This window comes from Lycium barbarum, chromosome 2, assembly GCF_019175385.1.
Source record: "Lycium barbarum isolate Lr01 chromosome 2, ASM1917538v2, whole genome shotgun sequence".
In the NCBI taxonomy this organism is placed as follows: domain Eukaryota; kingdom Viridiplantae; phylum Streptophyta; class Magnoliopsida; order Solanales; family Solanaceae; genus Lycium; species Lycium barbarum.
In genome coordinates this window covers 56,372,001-56,387,754 of record NC_083338.1, presented here as the reverse complement: position 1 = coordinate 56,387,754, position 15,754 = coordinate 56,372,001, and the positions used below count along the sequence as shown (strand labels likewise).

At 38.7% G+C, this 15,754-nt stretch overlaps 1 long non-coding RNA gene across 1 annotated transcript; it reads right to left on the bottom strand.

Moving 5' to 3' along the window:
* Positions 1-356: 356 nt before the first annotated feature.
* On the bottom strand, positions 357-4,793 carry LOC132620335 (uncharacterized). The gene is made up of 3 exons (XR_009574786.1): positions 4,529-4,793; positions 3,947-4,023; positions 357-679 (listed from the first exon to the last, which is right to left on the bottom strand). It is a non-coding gene; the product is annotated as an uncharacterized LOC132620335 (long non-coding RNA).
* Between the last annotated feature and the right edge of the window lie 10,961 nt (positions 4,794-15,754).

The window sequence follows — 15,754 nt, the reverse complement described above, 5'->3', positions numbered from 1 at the left end:
AAACTAATTTTATGAATAAGTAGTTAAGTGTTTGGATATAATCACTCAAATTGATAAGCAGTCTATGTGTTTGTAAAAACAATGCTGATAAGTTGTTATTTTGATAAAATGACTACAATTGCCTTAATTTTTTACAAAAAAATAACAAGGTTTTACTAATTTCCTAAATTCTTTTGCTAGCTTTAATACCAATTGATAGAATTAACTCCGGGGGGGGGGGGGGGGGGGGGGGGAGGGGGAGGTTGTCATGCCCCAAAATGAAAGGAGACGTGGCACGACACTCGATGCCTGCCAACTTGCATCGAGCGAACCAATTTAGTGTAGTGACTACCCAGTTTGTATCCATATACCACAATTCAATTAATTAACATCAATATTAACTGAGTAATCCAAAGTGAACAATATTAATCAACAAGCTCGTTAACCAAGCCATAAAATAAAAATGTTATTTGCAAATCCGAACGGGATCCTATAACCCAAAAGTAATACAAGTTTATCTATGAAGCCTCTATGAAACTACGAATGAAATAATACAATTGCGAGACTAGCTCGCACTATACAAAAAAAAAAAAAAAACAATGTGAATCCCACGATCTCAAAGGTGGGCTCACCAAAAGTATGAAGTTGCAGGAATCCTAGCTCGCATGTTGACCACCCTGCACCTGACCTCCTGCTCAACCTAACACCATGTAAAAAAATGATGTCTGAGTATTGGAATACTCAAATATGTGTCATAGCCACCACCCATAATGGGGCAGTAGTTATAAAGATATATAAGAAAATATTAACTACATGAGAGATGGATTACATACACAATTTAATTCACCAAAACGTATGACGTGAACATGATTTATGAATACATGAGAGATAAAACCAAGTACAAAATTTAATTTATCAAAGCACAGAAGAAGGAACAGTCACATAAACCATGTTTAGGATATTTCTAAAACTTCTCAAGTGTCATATTATTCCATGATTTCAATGTCCATATCTCAAGACTCATGTTCGTATGTGATGTATACACTCGAGATGCCATCCGCGAGCCCTAACGTACTCTCCCTGCCAGATAGGTTGTGGTACACCAAGGTACAAAACTCGCGGGTCCAATCATCCTCTCGACCGAATGAGAAATGATACACCGGGTGTAGAACCCACGAGCCCGGTCATCCCCTCGACCGGATGAGCAATGGTACACCGGGGTGTAGAACAGTTACAACTCGGAGAATTCGAGTTGTTGCGTTGTGAGTAGACTAACGCGAGCTTAAGATGATCATGAAGTCCTTACGAAATAAATGAGAGTACTTGATAACTTAAGGCGCGTACCATAAGATTTTGGAGTCATATGAATCGATGAAACTAAGTTCGTCGAAGGAAGTGGAAATGTAAGACATATTCGGGAAGGTTTCGCGACAAGTGAGCTGTAATGTGTTTAGTAATGTCCTGAGGAGGAGCTATAGGGCCTCTTAGATGGTTAATAAAGTGTTACATAAGTGCCAATAAGGTTCCATAAGGTTTGGAGGTTGAACGAATCAACGAGGATACTTTTGGAAAATTGGGTTGTATGGCTATTTATACGGCTCGTATAATGGTCCGTAGAATATTTCCAGAATGGGGTGGATCCCTGGTGGGATAATACGGTCCAATTATACGGATGGTATAATTTATATGGCCCGTATAATTTATACGGCCCGTATAATTAGCCGTATATCCGGGTCGGGTCAGTTTTTTTCTTTTTATATGTAAGGACGACCCTTGTTCTTTTTATTCATTTCTCATCTCCCCCAAACTTTTAAAAGCCCTAGAACCTTCCTCCAAACATATTAACACAAATCTAAAGTGAAATCAAGGATCAAGAGGCCAATATTAAGAGACCCATGTGCCAAGAAGCTTGCTAGGTTTTGTGGAACTCAAGATTTCATATGGTGTTGATGTTGGAGACTTCACTCTAGTGGAGTAAGTTTATCCAAGACTTGTTCTTAAGTGATTAAGGTAAGACTTTACATCTTTTACATATGGTTAAGGTTGTTTGATTGTTATGCCATGTAGTTGGAGGAAGAAAAGTGAGAATAAAGTGCGAGAATGAACTTGAAAATATTGTGAGCTATAAGTTGATTTGAATTACGATTCTTAACATGATATGAGTATAATCTTGTTGTGGGTGATGCTAATAATGTTGAGGAAGTATTGTATGCAAGTAAATATGGTGTTAGGTTGTAGCTATTGTTATAAATGATCTCAGAAAAGGGTTTCGAGGATTGGATAATTCTTAACGTGAATGAAGCCTCTTGATTATGGTATTATCACTAATGTCATTGTTGTTTGGAAGTTGTTCTGTAAGATGGTAGAAGTCTATGGAATAGGAGAAATGCTGCCTAATTTTCTCTAGCTTACACATTACTCTAGTTTGAATTTAAGAGTGTCTTTAATACTTAACCTTGGTATGAATCCTTTTTAAATGTAGATCTCTCAAGCTTTGGAGATGAACGTTAAGTAGTTAAGGAGACGAAAAGGTATGTAAGGCTAACCCTTCTTTCTTAAGGCATGATCCCATTGTTGTGTACCTTCACGTGAATTCCATAATGTCTTCCAAGATGACTTCATTCCTAGAATCACTAAAGCTCATGATTCTTGATATTCTCACGATACCATTGGTCCCATCCTATGATAGTTGATCCTCTAAGGAAGGATATAATGAAAGTGATGATGATGATGATGATGTTAAGGATACGTATGTACTCCTATGTGTGTGTATATATATATATATATATATATATATATCAAAGTATGACTATTAAGAACACTAAGCTTATATGGCCGGGTATGATATCTATCGCGTGCGCACCACTGCAGTTGGGTACGGATAACACTGAGCCTTGGTAGGGCCAGGTATGTATAACACCGAACCTTGTCATGGTCAGGTATGTAAGACACCGAACCTCTATGGTCGGGTATGATACTACTCTATATATATAAGTGTATATAATGGAAGGTTCCCATTAGAAAAAGGGTAAGTGAACATGATGAACGTCACTAAAGGTATAAACTGCTCTATCATCCCATAACTCTTCTTTCTTATGTTATCGTTCATGCTTCTATTATGTTATTGATTATGCCTTACATACGCAGTACATTATCCGTACTGACGTCTTTTTGTTTGTGGATGTTGCGTCATGCCTGCAGGTGGACAAGGAGATAGACTTGATCCTTAGGCTGCTTGTTCAGAGACTGCTTATAGGAGCTCCACTTGATTCGGAGTTGCAACTGTTTTTACTATTCTATTGTGTATATATGGACATGTGAGGGCCCTGTCCCATCTATATGATGTTGCATACTCTCTTTAGAGGCTCCTAGACAGTTGAGTACAGTTAGATGTCTTTTAGCCTTGTCGGTTCATATTTTGTATATCATTTTGTCAGCCTCGTCGGCTTGTATATAGGTATATGGGCATGTTTGTTGATGTTGATATAAAAGTGCCTTAGCCCAGTGGAAATGGTATTACTGATGTGTAGTGATTTTTATCAGGCCATGTTAGCTCTGGGTGCTCGTCATGGCCCTCCGATTGGGTCGTGACAAGAACCCACGGGTCCTGTCATCCCCTTGAACGGATGAGCAAATTAATATCAAAGTTTTGTGAAATCTTATTTACTTTCATTTTATCAAGTCATGGCCTTCGGCCGAATCTCTTTCGCAACATCAAGTTTACGATTCCATTTATATGATCAAAATCAAGAGAGTGATTTCAACAGTTCCATAAAAAAATATGATACGACTTTGTAATCAACAAGTCACAAGAAATTAAGTACATAATATAGTGTCTCACACTAAAACCACCCCAAAAATCATGTAGAAATATTTTAAATAAGTTTATAACTTTCAAGCTCAGCCTTATTATAAATATTACCATTTGAGAAATTTGAAAGCAAGCAAGTAAAAGGGCTCGACATACCTCAATGTAGACTTTATATTACTGATCGTTAGCTCCAAATGTCAAAGAACGAGTCAAACGACCCAAACTATTTCAATCTACATAAATGAACTCATATTCGTCAACTAAGTATCAAAATGATGCTAAAATAATCAACCAAGTGTCTAACAGTTAAGCCTAATTCTCAAATTTACCAAATTTGTCCAATTTAGGTGATATAATGTTCAATCACCTCAAATCATGCTAACAATGGAGTCACTATGTTCATTTGGGTCATTGAAGTTCACCAATAAAGACCCATGGTCACTATCCATTATCTTCTCAATTTAGAAAAACAACTATTCATGTCATAAGCTAGGGTTTCATAATCTGACCTTTCATTAATACAACTTGAAATAAATGATATAAATCTTCTCAAATACTCATAAATTACTAGTTCGAGTAGTTGGAATTGCCTCAAAATATTTGAATCTTGAAAATCCCTCTTTTGGAGTTTTGGTGTTCTAGAAGGGATTTCTTGAAATCTAACAATTTTCCAAGTTGAATGATCTTAATATATGTGTTAACTACTTTTAATCAACACAAAGTATATGCCAAACTTACCTTAGGTAGCATGGTAGTTGGTCTTGGCCGAGAGCCACCTGAAGAACCAAGAAAGTCTCTATGTTTTGCTCTGTTATGTCTATTTCTATTTTGATTTGGAGAAATACACCATGGGATATTTATGAGCCCAAACTTGGTAATTGCAAAGGAAATGGACCAGAATACTTGAGTCCATTTAGTCACCACTAAAAGAGCATATGTGCAGGGGCTAAAATTAGTTTTCAGTTGTGGATATTTGTTTCTGCCCTCTGCTCCCTTCTCTCTTATTTTTTTGTTGGTAAATTCCATGTCTCTCTTTATAACATAATTGAATATTAATACTCCACCCATGTATTCCCGCCATGTTATATAAGTATTAACATGTCCGAAATATTTTTCTTAATCCTTCGTCGTCGTTGGTACAATAACAAATATTTCCAATATTTGTTAGCGCGCTTAAAGTGTTAAAACTTAGATCGAAATTTTCAGGGACGCTACAGAGGTGGGGGGTGAATTGGGTCTCCAACAATTTTCGCCCAGCTTAAACTTTTACTAAGTTTTTCGATTTTACGGAACAATCATAGATTCTGTTCCAAAAGTGTGTTCCCACTTAGTTTTTCAGACTTAAAAAGCAGCAAAGAAAACGAAATATTACGCAAAAGTTTTTGTACGTGGAAAACCATCCAGACTCGAATTTATGTAAAAACCACGGCCAACATCCTTGTAGGATTTCAACTAAACTTCACTAAAATACCGAGCTAGAATTGATTACCCTTGTAATCCAAAGGACCTACCCTATGCCCTCTACGACAATCCTATACTGTTGCTATCCTTAGCTTGAAAACAAAAACAACATACTTAGAAAGTGTTTTTCACCTCAACAAATGTTTCTAACAAAGCTGATAAGAGATTTTCACGACCCAAATTCACTAACTCGTGCGGGCACTTATCATTTCCCACCTCGGTAGGCAAACCCTTTTCCTAATTCTTAAATTCAACCACAATAAGTAACCAGAACAGAATAAGTAGAAGTCTGAATCATAAATAATCATAAGTGCGGAATATAAATACAACCCCCAAGGAACTGGTCTGACTCGTACAAGAGCAACTAAGTAATGTCTAAAAAATACAAGTCTCGAATGCTAAACATATCTGTCTGAAAGGAAGAAAATTAGGACAGGGATAGAGGAGTCTCGAGGCAGTGACTTGTCAGATGCTCACCCTAGATACTCGCAAGCCAGGCCTCCGAAATCAGTCTCGGGAGCAGAAGTAGAACCTGTCTCAAAACTCTTCATCCCGAAAAAAAGTGCAGCAAGGTAGCATCAGTACAAATAACACGTACTGAGTTGGCATCATAGGCCGACAACAATTAATTAACATATATAAAGGAAGAGACTGAAAAACAAACATGCTCACAATCAAGTATAAACACCACACAGTCCAAGAATAAAAACTCAACTATATAAGGATCAAATAACCAAATCATAGCCTATGGTGAAGCAGTTAACCACAAGTCAGCCAATTTTCCAGGATTCCTTAGGAAAACCACAAACACTGTACAACCAACAATAGCAATTCGTAATCCCAAGTGTTAGCCTCGGAAAAGTCTCTACTCGTCGAGTCCATCAATTCCCAAGTATGTAATAATCAGAAACACGACAATCTCAAATCAGTAACCAACCTGGAAGTCAATGTTCACGAGCATTGTACAATGTAATAGATAACCACAACCAGGAATTAGATGTATGAATGAATGAAATATGAATGCAATGCAATGATACACACATGCTTCAGGCGGAGGACCTTCACGCCTTGACAGTCATGACCCATGGGGGACCCACGAAGTCCATGTACCTACTGCTGCACACAACCCGATCCAAGTCAATGTTACGGTACGTGCAACCTGATCGAAGTAAGTGTTGCAGAACGTGCAACATATATGTATGTATATGTGTGTGTGTGTGTGTGTATGCGTGTGTTGCGGTACGCAACTAGATCCAAATATATGATATCAATGCATGCATGATATCAATGCTAACAAGAGTATATCAATTACAACCGTGTCACATATGGACACATATCAAATATTAAGATCAATATCAATTCCTTCCTCTTCACAAGTCAATAACCAATAACTGAGAGATATAGGTTCGCAAACATGAATGAGTCACTTAGTATTCATAGCAGAGTATCATGAAAGATGATATTGAGTATATTGTATAATATCAATGAATGATGACAACATATTAATCAATCGTGCCACACATGGACGTATCTCTCAATATCAATAACAAGTCAAGTTCTTTTATCTGTCCAAGATAATATACCCACAAGTGAGGGATAGCCATATCTCAATCATGATAAGACGACTAGGCATCTAATCTAATATCAAACATGTGATATTTTTTAAGTAGTGAAAAGGGGAGTCAGTAACTTTTTTTTCCCATGCAAACCCTAGCTCATAAAACATCGCCGCCGGTAAAATGGCCACCGTGGCCATTGGTCAGCCACCTCTGTTAGCTGGCCAGTCTTCTACTACAGCTACTTCAACCAATGAAATAGCCCGCAATGACCCGAACATTCCCAAACTTGATTTTAGAAAAATCTTTCAACCAAACCCTAACCCCATGCAAAACCCTACGTCAAGTATTCCTGTAAAGAAAGTATTTTATCGAAATAGTGTTCCTGTGCTTCGTTAGACGCAAAAAGAGGTGGATCAGATGGAATCCATGGAGGATTTGAAGCATGCAGTCGTTGGTAAATTTTCATATGGATGGCCATCATTGGAAGAACTTAGAACAATCTTCCAGATCAATGTGGGATGAAAGGAAGGTGCCAGATTGGATTGTTTCGAGATAGACATGTCCTTGTTATATTATCTACTATGGAGGATTTTGTTAATCTATGTTCCAAGGGTGTGTATGTTACACCTCAAAAAATCTTCACATCGTTTGTGTTGTAGGTAAACTAAAGCAAGCTCGGAGAGGTCGTGGAACCCATATAAGGTTAATAAAAACTCTTAACAAGTGTTAATCAAGTGCCTAAAGGTTCCGAGACCACGAAAATCGAAGAAAATAAATTTGTCGAAAATTTGGAAAAGAAAAGTTGGCAGAATTTTGGGCAGATTTTTAGTCAATTTTGGAGGGGTATATCTCCTAGTATATTAAGATTTTAAAGGTGTTTCAAAGCCTAAAATCAAGTTCATCGAATCTAGTTTCCAACGCAACTGACCGCTCGTCGATACGACATCGGAGTATTGAATTATGGACGTTACAAGTTAGGCGGATGGAGCAGAACAGAAAAACGCTGCTAAAGTAATTGGGTGCTACAGTACCCCGACCCAACACACACCTATAAATACCCCTCTAACCCATTAATTTTCATCATTTCTCACCATTTTCACATCCTCCACACTTCTTGCTAGTTCTATAATTTTCCATCATCTTCCATAACATTCCATAACTCTTCATAATTTTCCATAATCCTTCCATAATCTTCCATAACCTTTCCATATTATTAAGAGGGAATACCAACATCAAAACCTCAAGGAAAATTTATGGAAGATAATTGTTCTTATTTCTCTTCAAGGTGGTGATGAACTTGATCTTGGAAAGGAGTGAATAGAGTGAAGTTCTTCTACTATAAGGTATTTTTTTCCTATTAGTATTTACATGATTGAGATGATATAAAGGTTTAGAAATTCTTAGAGAGGAAAGAATCATAGGAGAAAAATCATAAAGAGTTGAATTGAAGTTGATGGCCATAAGGTGAGTTTGAAAGAGAATTTTGGATTAATTTGAGATTAAATTGAATATAATTCTTTGATTTTGGTATTATGGATGTTGCTATGGTTGGTTGAGAAATTGGGAAAACGTCATGTGGGATATTTTATGGTACATATTGGTGTGGATAATGATGTTGTTGATGTTGGTATTGTTATTGTATTGTTGGTTGCTGGATTATGATTTAGGGCTAGGCATATAAACAGAGGAGACGCTGCCCGATTTTTGGCAGGATATAAAATAGTTTAATTAGAACATTTAACACAAGTATGCGACGACGAGTCTAACGATAGTATGAATCCACTTGAATGTTGACTTACAAGCTTGGGCGGATAAACGTGGATAGTAGGAGACCGAACAGGTATGTTAAGGCTAGTCCCTTTCTTTCTGAAGGCATGATCCTATGTTGTGATTCCATATATATATATATATATATATATATATATATATATATATATATATATATATATATATATATATTTCCATAACCTCCTTGTTTCCAAAAGTTAGGCGTTCATGACTCTTAAAGCTTATTATAAGGTTAAAGACGGGAATGTTTCTATGATGATTATGATGATGATGATGATTTCATGTTTTAAAAGTCCCAAGCTTATGATTTCAATGTGAACATGAGAATGTTGAGCTATTTCTTGATTTTCTCAATTTTATTCATTGATGATGATCTCATCTCATGTTATTCGTTCCTCTGAGGTGAGAAATGACGATGATGATTATTCCATAATGTAATCGGAGGTTACCGACCTTACATCACTCCGATAGAGTCGTAGCTTTTGATTGGGCTCTTACGCATGCTTATGTTATGTATGATTACACGGTGTCTAACGACACGAGCAGACACCACTACGCTAGGCATAGTGGGCAACTTCAAATAATTATGATAACACCGTGTCTAAATGGCACGGGCAGACACCACTAGTGGGCGGCGTGAGATGGTTACCCCGGACGCTGGAGGCTCAGACGCGGGAGGCCCGGACACGGGCTAATGATTATGCTACACATATGTATATGAGAAATGTTTCCTTTAAAGTTAAGCATGCATGGTATCTACCTTAAGAGGCAATTATATGTACATGTTATTTTCTTATCTCACGTTATGCTCTATATTTCTTATCATGTTATTATTTATGCCTTACATACTCAGTACATTTTTCGTACTAACGTCCTTTCTCGTGGACGGTGCATTCATTCCCGCAGGTAAGCAGGTTGATGCATCTGATCCTTAGGAGCTCCGTTAGCGACATCTTGGGAGAGCTCCAGTTGTTTCGAAGCTGCAGTTGTTGGTTCTACTCTTTTGTATACATACATTTGGGCATGGCAGATTCCTGCCCTATCTTATGGGTTTATGTTATCTATTTAGAGGCTCGTAGACAGACGTATGTAATTAGATGTTCTTTAACTTACCCAGCTCTCAGCGTTGTATAATATTTTTATAAGTCTTGTTGGCATATGTCATATGTTTATGGGTAATGTTGTTGACGACCGTTCTACGCATGATATCCGCCAGTTCTCCATGTGGCCCACTTAGTAATGAAACTGAAATGTCAGATCAGAGGTGCTAGGTAGGCTAGTACTGAGTACCCGTCATGACCCTCTAGTTGGGTCGTGAAAAAAGTGGTATCAGAGCAGTTCGTGTTAGTGTATGTCTACGAGCCGTGTCCGGTAGTGTCCTGGTTATGGGTGTGAAGCGCGCCATACTTATAAACAGGAGGCTGCGGGGCATATAGGAAAAATTGACCTTTTTTCTCATCTTATATCGTGCGATAGAGCCATGTTATGAGGTTCTCCCCTTTTTTCTAATCGTGTGTTATGATTTCAGTAATGCCTGTGAAAAGGAAAGCTATGGCAGCCCAGAAGGGCAAGACGGTGGCTAAAAGAAAAATTGAACGGGAGCCACCGGAAGAAGTAGAAGAGGGTGAGTCTCATAATGATGTTTCCTCTCGGACCTCTAATACTCCACCCTTGTCAGATGAGCGGGAAAGAGCTTCAGTTCCAGCTCCAGTACCCTCAGTTCCACCGCCAGATACTTCGGGCCAGCAGATGATAGAGGCTATTCATTTGCTGACCCAGTTGGTTGCCGCTCAGGCTCAGCAGCAAGGCGCAGGACAAGATGATAGAGAGGTGAGTACAAGAGCCAGTGATTTTATCAGCCTGAATCCTCCAGAATTTTATGGGTCGAAGCCAGATGAAGACCCGCAGGGTTTCATAGATGAGATATTGGGGACGCTACGGATAATACATGCTTCTGATACTGAGTCAGTAGAATTAGCTTCGTATATATTGCGGGATGTGGCTGTCCATTGGTATAATGCTTGGATATCTTCGCGAGGAGCAAACGCACCTCCCCCAGTTTGGCAAGAGTTCACAAACACTTTTCTGCAATATTACCTACCACCGGAGGTTCAACGGGCCCAAGCCGATAAGTTCTTAAATCTCAAGAAAGGAAATATAAGTGCCCGGGAATACAGTCTTCGCTTTAATTCCTTGGCTAGGTATGCACCAGCCATGGTAGCCGACATGGGAGATCGTGTGCATCGGTTTCTTGAGTGGGTTCGGGCCACATTTGATCAAGGAATGTCTAACGGCCTCACTTCAAGATGGGATGGATATTGCTCGCATTAAGGCCCATGCCCAGAACCTGGCGGAGCAGCAGTAGCCACAGAGAGGTGAACGTTATTCTGATAGAAGGCGCAGTAAAAGGGCCAGATCTTTTGGTGCTAGCAGTGAGTATAGTGGAGGGCAGAAATAACAAAATCCAGGTATTCAGTCCAATCAGTGGCCAGCGCACCCCCTCGATTTGCGGGCAAAAGATTTGACTATCCTATTTGTTTAGGACCAGGTCAGAGATATAGAGTTTCAGGGTCCCAGTACAGAGGCGATCCTGGCCGGGTGAGACCAGCTGTACCACGGTGCGCTCAGTGTGGTAAATTACATTCAGGACAGTGCTGCCTGGGTTCAGATGTCTGTTACGCCAATGGTCAGCCAAGACACATGATGCATAATTGTCCATTGATAGTTGGAAGTGGTAGGAGCCAGCCTGCAGGATCAATGGCGGGTTCTTATTCATCCGTGCGCCCTTTGGGGCAAAGTTCACAAGAACCATCAGGTCGCGGTAGAGGCAGAGGAGGGGCATCCAATTCGAGCGGCCCTCAGAATCGTATATATGCACTGGAAGTCGACAGGATCTTGAGTCTTCTCCCGACATCATTACAGGTATATTATTGGTATTCTCCTACGATGTGTATACATTGATTGATCCAGGTTCTACTCTGTCATATATTACTCCTTATGTCGCAAATCCTATTGGGATGAAACCGGAACCAATCACACCTTTTGAAGTATCTACACCTATAGGGGACCCAGTGGTAGCCAAGCAAGTATATAGGAATTGTTTGATTGTAGTTTACGATCGTCATACTACCGTTGACCTACATGAACTGGAGATTTTAGATTTTTATGTAATTATGGGTATGGATTGGCTAGCCTCCTGTTACGCTAACGTTGATTGTAGAACAAAGGTGGTTCGATTTCAGTTTCCAGGGGAACCAGTGTTGGAATAGGAAGGCAATATAACGTCTCTGAGAGGTAGGTTTATTTCCTACCTCAAAGCGAAAAAGATGATTGCCAAAGGCTATATTTATCATTTGGTCCGGGTTTAAGATACAGAAGCCAAATCGCTAACTATTCAAGTTGTTCTAGTAGTGAATGATTTCCCGGACGTGTTTTCTAACGAGTTTCCAGGACTTCTACCAGAATGAGAGATTGAGTTTACCATCGACGTGTTGTTGGATACTAAACCCATATCTATTCCCCCTTATCGAATGGTCCCTGCAGAATTGAAGGAGTTAAAGGCGCAACTGAAGGATATACTTGTAAAAGGCTTTATTAGACCCAATTCATCCCTATGGGGAGCGCCTATATTTTTTGTAAGGAAGAATGATGGTTCCCTATGTATGTGTATTGACTATAGACAACTCAAAAAGGTAACGATAAAGAATAAATACTCACTCCCAAGGATTGATAATTTGTTCGATAAGTTGTAGGGCGCCAAGTAATTCTCGAAAATAGACCTGAGATTAGGATACCACCAAGTGAGGTTTAAGGAACGGGACATCCCAAAAACAGCCTTCCGAATAAGATATGGCCATTATGAGTTTTGGGTGATGTCATTTGGGTTGACTAACGCTCCAGCGGTCTTTATGAATTTGATCAATGATGTATTCAGGCCTTTCTTGGATCTCTTTGTAATTATGTTCATCGATGATATTCTGGTGTACTCTTGATCAGAGGCAGAACATGCAGATCATCTTTGTACCATTCTTGGAATTCTTCGAGCTCGGGAGTTATATGCCAAATTTTTAAAATTTGAATTTTGGCTGAATTTTGTAACTTTTCTAGGGCATATTATTTAAACTAATGGTATTCGAGTAGACACCCAGAAGATTGAAACTGTCAAGGATTGGCCAAGGCCTACAACGCCTACAGAGGTTCATAGTTTCCTAGGGTTGGTCGATTACTATAGAAGATTTGTAGAAGGGTTTTCTTCTATCACTGTACCACTGACGAAGTTGACCCAGAAATCGGCTAAATTCCAGTGGACAGACGCATGTGAGCGTAGCTTCTAGGAGCTGAAGAATAGGTTGACTTTGGCCTTAGTCTTGACACTTCCTGAAGGATCGGAGGGTTACGTTATTTATTGTGATGCTTCAGGTATTGGACTAGGTTGTGTGTTGATGCAGCATAGCAAAGTAATAGCTTATGCCTCAAGGAAGTTATGGAAACATGAGAAGAATTATCCGACCCACGACCTAGAGTTGGCTGCAGTTATTCATGCGTTAAATATATGGAGACATTATTTATACGGTGTTCATGTGGATATTTATACAGATCGTAAGAGCCTCAAATATATTTTTAGACAGAAGGAATGAAATTTGCGGCAATGGCGATGGTTGGAGTTGTTGAAAGATTATGATGTGAGCATTTTATATCATCCGGGAAAAGCAAATATGGTAGCTGATGCTTTTAGCTGCAAATCCATGTGTAGTTTGAGTAATGTTCAACCAAAGAAGAGGGACCTAGCTCGGGAACTTCAACGGCTAGCCAACCTAGGAGTTCGCTTGACGGACTCGGGTAGTGCGAGAGTCACTGTTCAGGACTTGGCTGTTTCATCCTTAATGGATGAAGTAAAGAAGCACCAATACGAAGAACCTATGCTAGTTCATTATAGAGATGTTCTTTCCCAGAAGGAGAAGTCACAATTTCACGTTCCTGTGGATGGATTCCTCAGGTATCGAGGAAGATTAGGTGTTCCTGATGTTGCAGGGCTACGTCGACAGATCTTGGAGGAAGCCCATTATTCTCGATACTCTGTCCATCCAGGAGTGACAAAGATGTACCATAACCTTAAATCTATGTATTGGTAGGAAGGTATGAAGAAGGATATAGCGGAGTTCGTGGCCCAGTGTCCTAATTGTTAACAAGTTAAGATGGAGCATCAGAAGCCCGGAGAATTACTGCAAGCTATATAGATTCCAACTTGGAAATGGGAGACGATTAATATGGATTTCATCACAGGCTTACCTCGTTCTCGGCGTAAGTATGACTCTATATGGGTGATTGTGGATAGACTTACAAAGTCAGGTCATTTCCTACCAGTCAGAACTATATATTCAGCAGAAGATTATGCAAAGTTGTATATCAAAGAAATAGTACGCCTTCATGGTGTCCCAATATCTATTATTACTGATTGAGGGACACAATTTACAACTAATTTCTGGAGATCTTTCCAAGAAGGCTTGGGAACACAAATGAGACTTAGTACAGCGTTCCATCCATAGACTGATGTGTTAGACCCCGTATTTTATATGTCAAGTTATTCGCGAAGGAATCGACGTGAGATAGAAACCTCAGATTTTTAATTTCTAAAATAGAACTAATCGGTTATAAATTTTACTTCGTATAAAATTTTTATTGGAGATTAGGAACTACTTAATTGTGGTGTTAATTAAAATTTTGTGACAACCATGAACCAAGAAGGAACACCAACGTGCAATACACAAAAGATGACTCAAAGTCATCTAAAAAAGGCTATTATGGAAGACATACACATATGCATTTAATGTTGATTCATCCACTACACTTTCATTATATTGTGGACAATTAAATTGGAAGAAATATACATGTAATACTCGGCCAAGATGGCTGAAAATTTGAGGAGAAAAAGTTGAAGCATGCAATTGAATAATGAAGGCATGCATTATTTTATGAAGACATAACATGTTGGAGGAATCATTTCATATTTAAATATTGACCATTCATCTTGTATGATTGCAATGGACAAAGGGTAGTGTATGAATCATCCACCACACATGAAATTGTCATGTAAACAATTGAAAAGAAAGAAGAAAGGAGAGACATGGGGGGGGGGGGGGGGGGGGGGGCTCGGCCAAGAGGCTAGCCTAAAGTTGAAGGGAAAGAATTAGAATTTTAGTGTAAAGTTTATTTGAGTGGAGCATGTGGCCACCTTGTAGGCATCATAGTTTAACCAAATAAGGACTAAGGAGATCAGCAAATACATTCATTTCAACTACACAACACAAAGAAAGAAAACCTAAACCTAGAGAGAGAAAGCTCTCGGCCACAATGGCTGATTTTTGAGCTCTTGAGTCTTGATCCAAAAATTATTTTCCAAGGTGTTTCAACCCTTTATAAGGTCCCTAGAAACGTGAAGATAGTCATTGGAGCAACAAGAACCATTTTCATTTCAATTCACAAACTCTAGCCAAGTTGTCAAGGTAAGATCTAACTTTCTTTTTCATGTTTTAAGGGTGATGTAGATGTGTAAATATAAGTTGTATGCATGAAATAAGGTGTGTTGATGTAGGAACATGATATTAACCATGAGGTTATAGGTGTTGATGTTGAAGTATGGTTGTAACTTGATGAACATGTTGCATGCATAAAATCATGAATGTTGGTGTTGGAATGACTATGTGGCCGAGGGGACTGTTTTGGTGGAATTAATGAACTAATTTTCTTTAATAAATATGGTTGTTACTATCATAGATCTCATGGTAAAAAGGAATGAAGAGAATTGGAAGGTTAAAAGTGAAGTTGTGTTAGTATGAAAATAATTGAATCTATGATTTTATGTGAGTGATGTTGAAGCATGTTGAAACCGTGTATGGACTGTTTTTGTAAGAAGTTAGTGAACTGATTTTACTTGATATTTTGATTTTTATTGTCATGAATTTTATGATGGAAATGAAGGTGTTTAATGGTTGGAGTTGAAACCAATGTCGTTTGTGAGTTGTTGTAAGGATTATACGATGTAGCTTAGTTGCGTATGAATTGATGTTGTACTTGTCGTGTGGATAGCTGGTCATAACTTACTGAAATTATATGAAAAGAAGACATGAAATAATGTGTAAGAATCATATGTGGTTTT